Source organism: Heterodontus francisci, chromosome 49, assembly GCF_036365525.1.
Source record: "Heterodontus francisci isolate sHetFra1 chromosome 49, sHetFra1.hap1, whole genome shotgun sequence".
NCBI classification, from domain to species: Eukaryota; Metazoa; Chordata; class Chondrichthyes; order Heterodontiformes; family Heterodontidae; genus Heterodontus; species Heterodontus francisci.
The window spans coordinates 10,180,488-10,188,698 of record NC_090419.1 but is presented as its reverse complement, the minus strand read 5'-3'; the positions used below and the strand labels follow the sequence as shown (position 1 = coordinate 10,188,698).

The following is an 8,211-nucleotide window of genomic DNA, read 5'->3' as shown; positions in this document are numbered from 1 at the left end:
ACAGAGGTAAATTAGACACCGGAGAGGGAGAGCGAGGTAAATTAGACACCGGAGAGGGAGAGCGCGGTAAATTAGACACCGGAAAGGGAGACAGAGGTAAATTAGACACCGGAGAGGGAGAGCGAGGTAAATTAGACACCGGAGAGGGAGAGCGCGGTAAATTAGACACCGGAGAGGGAGAGCGAGGTAAATTAGACACCGGAGAGGGAGAGCGAGGTAAACTAGACACCGGAAAGGGAGAGCGAGGTAAACTAGACACCGGAGAGGGAGAGCGAGGTAAACTAGACACCGGAGAGGGAGAGCGAGGTAAATTAGACACCGGAGAGGGAGAGCGAGGTAAACCAGACACCGGAAAGGGAGAGCGAAGTAAACTAGACACCGGAAAGGGAGAGCGAGGTAAATTAGACACCGGAAAGGGAGAGCGAGATAAACTAGACACCGGAAAGGGAGAGCGAGGTAAATTAGACACCGGAAAGGGAGAGCGAGATAAACCAGACACCGGAAAGGGAGAGCGAGATAAACTAGACACCGGAGAGGGAGAGCGAAGTAAACTAGACACCGGAGAGGGAGAGCGAGGTAAACTAGACACCGGAGAGGGAGAGCGAGGTAAATTAGACACCGGAGAGGGAGAGCGAGGTAAACTAGACACCGGAGAGGGAGAGCGAGATAAACTAGACACCGGAAAGGGAGAGCGAGATAAACTAGACACCGGAGAGGGAGAGCGAGATAAACTAGACACCGGAGAGGGAGAGCGAGGTAAACTAGACACCGGAGAGGGAGAGCGAGATAAACTAGACACCGGAGAGGGAGAGCGAGGTAAACTAGACACCGGAGAGGGAGAGCGAGGTAAACTAGACACCGGAGAGGGAGAGCGAGGTAAACTAGACACCGGAGAGGGAGAGCGAGATAAACTAGACACCGGAGAGGGAGAGCGAGGTAAACTAGACACCGGAAAGGGAGAGCGAGATAAATTAGACACCGGAAAGGGAGAGCGAAGTAAACTAGACACCGGAAAGGGAGAGCGAGGTAAATTAGACACCGGAGAGGGAGAGCGAGGTAAACTAGACACCGGAAAGGGAGAGCGAGGTAAACTAGACACCGGAAAGGGAGAGCGAGGTAAACTAGACACCGGAAAGGGAGAGCGAGGTAAATTAGACACCGGAGAGGGAGAGCGAGATAAACCAGACACCGGAAAGGGAGAGCGAGGTAAACTAGACACCGGAAAGGGAGAGCGAGGTAAACTAGACACCGGAAAGGGAGAGCGAGATAAACTAGACACCGGAGAGGGAGAGCGAAGTAAACTAGACACCGGAAAGGGAGAGCGAGGTAAACTAGACACCGGAAAGGGAGAGCGAGGTAAATTAGACACCGGAAAGGGAGAGCGAGATAAACTAGACACCGGAGAGGGAGAGCGAGATAAACCAGACACCGGAGAGGGAGAGCGAGGTAAACTAGACACCGGAGAGGGAGAGCGAGGTAAACCAGACACCGGAAAGGGAGAGCGAAGTAAACTAGACACCGGAAAGGGAGAGCGAGGTAAACCAGACACCGGAAAGGGAGAGCGAGGTAAACCAGACACCGGAGAGGGAGAGCGAGGTAAACTAGACACCGGAGAGGGAGAGCGAGATAAACTAGACACCGGAGAGGGAGAGCGAGGTAAATTAGACACCGGAAAGGGAGAGCGAGATAAACTAGACACCGGAGAGGGAGAGCGAGGTAAATTAGACACCGGAAAGGGAGAGCGAAGTAAACTAGACACCGGAAAGGGAGAGCGAGATAAACTAGACACCGGAGAGGGAGAGCGAGGTAAATTAGACACCGGAGAGGGAGAGCGAGATAAACTAGACACCGGAGAGGGAGAGCGAGGTAAATTAGACACCGGAAAGGGAGAGCGAGATAAACTAGACACCGGAGAGGGAGAGCGAGGTAAATTAGACACCGGAAAGGGAGAACGAGGTAAACTAGACACCGGAAAGGGAGAGCGAGGTAAACTAGACACCGGAAAGGGAGAGCGAGATAAACTAGACACCGGAAAGGGAGAGCGAGGTAAACTAGACACCGGAAAGGGAGAGCGAGATAAACTAGACACCGGAAAGGGAGAGCGAGATAAACCAGACACCGGAAAGGGAGAGCGAGGTAAACTAGACACCGGAAAGGGAGAGCGAGATAAACTAGACACCGGATAGGGAGAGCGAGATAAATTAGACACCGGAGAGGGAGAGCGAGATAAACTAGACACCGGAAAGGGAGAGCGAGGTAAACTAGACACCGGAAAGGGAGAGCGAGATAAACTAGACACCGGAGAGGGAGAGCGAGGTAAATTAGACACCGGAGAGGGAGAGCGAGATAAACTAGACACCGGATAGGGAGAGCGAGATAAATTAGACACCGGAGAGGGAGAGCGAGATAAACTAGACACCGAAAAGGGAGAGCGAGATAAATTAGACACCGGATAGGGAGAGCGAGATAAACTAGACACCGGAAAGGGAGAGCGAGATAAACTAGACACCGGAGAGGGAGAGCGAGATAAACTAGACACCGGAGAGGGAGAGCGAGATAAACTAGACACCGGAGAGGGAGAGCGAGATAAACTAGACACCGGAGAGGGAGAGCGAGGTAAATTAGACACCGGAGAGGGAGAGCGAGATAAACTAGACACCGGAGAGGGAGAGCGAGGTAAATTAGACACCGGAGAGGGAGAGCGAGATAAACTAGACACCGGAGAGGGAGAGCGAGGTAAACTAGACACCGGAAAGGGAGAGCGAGGTAAACTAGACACCGGAGAGGGAGAGCGAGGTAAACTAGACACCGGAGAGGGAGAGCGAGGTAAATTAGACACCGGAGAGGGAGAGCGAGATAAACTAGACACCGGAGAGGGAGAGCGAGATAAACTAGACACCGGAGAGGGAGAGCGAGATAAACTAGACACCGGAAAGGGAGAGCGAGATAAACTAGACACCGGAAAGGGAGAGCGAGATAAACTAGACACCGGAGAGGGAGAGCGAGATAAACTAGACACCGGAAAGGGAGAGCGAGATAAACTAGACACCGGAAAGGGAGAGCGAGATAAACTAGACACCGGAAAGGGAGAGCGAGGTAAACTAGACACCGGAGAGGGAGAGCGAGGTAAACTAGACACCGGAGAGGGAGAGCGAGATAAACTAGACACCGGATAGGGAGAGCGAGATAAACTAGACACCGGAAAGGGAGAGTGAGGTAAACTAGACACCGGAGAGGGAGAGCGAGGTAAACTAGACACCGGAGAGGGAGAGCGAGGTAAATTAGACACCGGAAAGGGAGAGCGAGATAAACTAGACACCGGAGAGGGAGAGCGAGATAAACTAGACACCGGAAAGGGAGAGCGAGGTAAACTAGACACCGGAAAGGGAGAGTGAGGTAAACTAGACACCGGAAAGGGAGAGCGAGATAAATTAGACACCGGAGAGGGAGAGCGAGATAAACTAGACACCGGAGAGGGAGAGCGAGATAAACTAGACACCGGAGAGGGAGAGCGAGATAAACTAGACACCGGAGAGGGAGAGCGAGATAAACTAGACACCGGAAAGGGAGAGCGAGATAAACTAGATACCGGAAAGGGAGAGCGAGGTAAACTAGACACCGGAGAGGGAGAGCGAGATAAACTAGACACCGGATAGGGAGAGCGAGATAAACTAGACACCGGAAAGGGAGAGTGAGGTAAATTAGACACCGGAGAGGGAGAGCGAGGTAAACTAGACACCGGAGAGGGAGAGCGAGGTAAACTAGACACCGGAGAGGGAGAGCGAGGTAAACTAGACACCGGAGAGGGAGAGCGAGGTAAATTAGACACCGGAAAGGGAGAGCGAGATAAACTAGACACCGGAGAGGGAGAGCGAGATAAACTAGACACCGGAAAGGGAGAGCGAGGTAAACTAGACACCGGAAAGGGAGAGTGAGGTAAACTAGACACCGGAAAGGGAGAGCGAGATAAATTAGACACCGGAGAGGGAGAGCGAGATAAACTAGACACCGGAGAGGGAGAGCGAGGTAAATTAGACACCGGAGAGGGAGAGCGAGGTAAATTAGACACCGGAAAGGGAGAGCGAGGTAAACTAGACACCGGAGAGGGAGAGCGAGATAAACTAGACACCGGAAAGGGAGAGCGAGGTAAACTAGACACCGGAAAGGGAGAGCGAGGTAAACTAGACACCGGAGAGGGAGAGCGAGGTAAATTAGACACCGGAAAGGGAGAGCGAGGTAAACTAGACACCGGAAAGGGAGAGCGAGATAAACTAGACACCGGAAAGGGAGAGCGAGGTAAATTAGACACCGGAGAGGGAGAGCGAGGTAAATTAGACACCGGAAAGGGAGAGCGAGGTAAACTAGACACCGGAAAGGGAGAGCGAGATAAACTAGACACCGGAAAGGGAGAGCGAGGTAAACTAGACACCGGAGAGGGAGAGCGAGGTAAATTAGACACCGGAAAGGGAGAGCGAGATAAACTAGACACCGGAAAGGGAGAGCGAGGTAAATTAGACACCGGAGAGGGAGAGCGAGGTAAATTAGACACCGGAAAGGGAGAGCGCGGTAAATTAGACACCGGAGAGGGAGAGCGAGATAAACTAGACACCGGAAAGGGAGAGCGAGATAAACTAGACACCGGAAAGGGAGAGCGAGATAAACTAGACACCGGAAAGGGAGAGCGAGATAAACTAGACACCGGAAAGGGAGAGCGAGGTAAACTAGACACCAGAAAGGGAGAGCGAGGTAAACTAGACACCGGATAGGGAGAGCGAGATAAACTAGACACCGGAAAGGGAGAGCGAGATAAACCAGACACCGGAAAGGGAGAGCGAGATAAACCAGACACCGGAAAGGGAGAGCGAGATAAACCAGACACCGGAAAGGGAGAGCGAGATAAACCAGACACCGGAGAGGGAGAGCGAGATAAACTAGACACCGGAAAGGGAGAGCGAGATAAACTAGACACCGGAAAGGGAGAGCGAGGTAAATTGGACACCGGAGAGGGAAAGCGAGATAAACCAGACACCGGAAAGGGAGAGCGAGGTAAACTAGACACCGGAAAGGGAGAGCGAGATAAATTAGACACCGGAGAGGGAGAGTGAGGTAAACTAGACACCGGAGAGGGAGAGTGAGGTAAACTAGACACCGGAGAGGGAGAGCGAGATAAACTAGACACCGGAGAGGGAGAGCGAGGTAAACTAGACACCGGAAAGGGAGAGCGAGGTAAACTAGACACCGGAAAGGGAGAGCGAGGTAAACTAGACACCGGAAAGGGAGAGCGAGGTAAACTAGACACCGGAAAGGGAGAGCGAGATAAATTAGACACCGGAGAGGGAGAGTGAGGTAAACTAGACACCGGAAAGGGAGAGCGAGGTAAACTAGACACCGGAAAGGGAGAGCGAGGTAAACTAGACACCGGAAAGGGAGAGTGAGGTAAACTAGACACCGGAGAGGGAGAGCGAGATAAACTAGACACCGGAAAGGGAGAGCGAGGTAAACTAGACACCGGAAAGGGAGAGCGAGATAAACTAGACACCGGAAAGGGAGAGCGAGATAAACTAGACACCGGAAAGGGAGAGCGAGGTAAACTAGACACCGGAAAGGGAGAGCGAGATAAACTAGACACCGGAAAGGGAGAGCGAGATAAATTAGACACCGGAGAGGGAGAGCGAGGTAAACTAGACACCGGAAAGGGAGAGCGAGGTAAACTAGACACCGGAAAGGGAGAGCGAGGTAAACTAGACACCGAAAAGGGAGAGCGAGATAAACTAGACACCGGAAAGGGAGAGCGAGATAAACTAGACACCGGAGAGGGAGAGCGAGGTAAACTAGACACCAGAAAGGGAGAGCGAGATAAACTAGACACCGGAGAGGGAGAGCGAGATAAACTAGACACCGGAGAGGGAGAGCGAGGTAAACTAGACACCAGAAAGGGAGAGCGAGATAAACTAGACACCGGAAAGGGAGAGCGAGATAAACTAGACACCGGAGAGGGAGAGCGAGGTAAACTAGACACCGGAGAGGGAGAGCGAGGTAAACTAGACACCAGAAAGGGAGAGCGAGATAAACTAGACACCGGAAAGGGAGAGCGAGATAAACTAGACACCGGAAAGGGAGAGCGAGGTAAACTAGACACCGAAAAGGGAGAGCGAGATAAACTAGACACCGGAAAGGGAGAGCGAGATAAACTAGACACCGGAAAGTGAGAGCGAGGTAAACTAGACACCGGAAAGGGAGAGCGAGGTAAACTAGACATCGGAAAGGGAGAGCGAGATAAACTAGACACCGGAAAGGGAGAGCGAGATAAACTAGACACCGGAGAGGGAGAGCGAGGTAAACTAGACACCAGAAAGGGAGAGCGAGATAAACTAGACACCGGAAAGGGAGAGCGAGATAAACTAGACACCGGAAAGGGAGAGCGAGATAAACTAGACACCGGAGAGGGAGAGCGAGGTAAACTAGACACCAGAAAGGGAGAGCGAGATAAACTAGACACCGGAAAGGGAGAGCGAGATAAACTAGACACCGGAGAGGGAGAGCGCGGTAAATTAGACACCGGAGAGGGAGAGCGAGGTAAACTAGACACCGGAAAGGGAGAGCGAGATAAATTAGACACCGGAGAGGGAGAGCGAGGTAAACTAGACACCGGAGAGGGAGAGCGAGGTAAACTAGACACCGGAAAGGGAGAGCGAGATAAATTAGACACCGGAGAGGGAGAGCGAGGTAAACTAGACACCGGAAAGGGAGAGCGAGATAAACTAGACACCGGAAAGGGAGAGCGAAATAAATTAGACACCGGAAAGGGAGAGCGAGATAAACTAGACACCGGAAAGGGAGAGCGAGATAAACTAGACACCGGAAAGGGAGAGCGAGGTAAACTAGACACCGGAAAGGGAGAGCGAGGTAAACTAGACACCGGAAAGGGAGAGTGAGGTAAACTAGACACCGGAAAGGGAGAGCGAGATAAACTAGACACCGGAAAGGGAGAGCGAGGTAAACTAGACACCGGAAAGGGAGAGTGAGGTAAACTAGACACCGGAAAGGGAGAGCGAAGTAAACTAGACACCGGAAAGGGAGAGCGAGGTAAACTAGACACCGGAGAGGGAGAGCGAAGTAAACTAGACACCGGAGAGGGAGAGCGAGATAAACTAGACACCGGAGAGGGAGAGCGCGGTAAACTAGACACCGGAAAGGGAGAGCGAGGTAAACTAGACACCGGAGAGGGAGAGCGAGGTAAACTAGACACCGGAAAGGGAGAGCGAGGTAAACTAGACACCGGAAAGGGAGAGTGAGGTAAACTAGACACCGGAAAGGGAGAGCGAGATAAACTAGACACCGGAAAGGGAGAGCGAAGTAAACTAGACACCGGAAAGGGAGAGCGAGGTAAATTAGACACCGGAGAGGGAGAGCGAGATAAACTAGACACCGGAAAGGGAGAGCGCGGTAAATTAGACACCGGAAAGGGAGAGCGAGGTAAACTAGACACCGGAAAGGGAGAGCGCGGTAAATTAGACACCGGAAAGGGAGAGCGAGATAAACTAGACACCGGAAAGGGAGAGCGAGGTAAACTAGACACCGGAAAGGGAGAGCGAGATAAACTAGACACCGGAAAGGGAGAGCGAGATAAACTAGACACCAGAGAGGGAGAGCGAGGTAAACTAGACACCGGAAAGGGAGAGCGAGGTAAACTAGACACCGGAGAGGGAGAGCGAGGTAAATTAGACACCGGAAAGGGAGAGCGAGGTAAACTAGACACCGGAGAGGGAGAGCGAGATAAACTAGACACCGGAAAGGGAGAGTGAGATAAACTAGACACCGGAGAGGGAGAGCGAGATAAACTAGACACCGGAAAGGGAGAGCGAGATAAACTAGACACCGGAGAGGGAGAGCGAGATAAACTAGACACCGGAAAGGGAGAGCGAGGTAAACTAGACACCGGAAAGGGAGAGCGAGATAAACTAGACACCGGAAAGGGAGAGCGAGGTAAACTAGACACCGGAAAGGGAGAGCGAGATAAACTAGACACCGGAAAGTGAGAGCGAGGTAAATTAGACACCGGAAAGGGAGAGCGAGATAAACTAGACACTACAAATGTATACCAAGGTGTTTTGCACCACACTGCCGCACACAGTTACAGTTCTCTCTGTGACGGGATATATGATTAATGTCCCAGCGGTGGGGGAGAGAGAGAGGGGCTGCGGGGAGAAG

At 52.2% G+C, this 8,211-nt stretch overlaps 1 protein-coding gene across 6 annotated transcripts in view; it reads left to right on the top strand.

Moving 5' to 3' along the window:
- nt5dc2 (5'-nucleotidase domain containing 2) overlaps positions 1-8,211 on the top strand; it is a 160,504-nt gene that overhangs the window by 81,464 nt on the left and 70,829 nt on the right. The gene's annotated exons all lie outside the window — the stretch shown is intronic.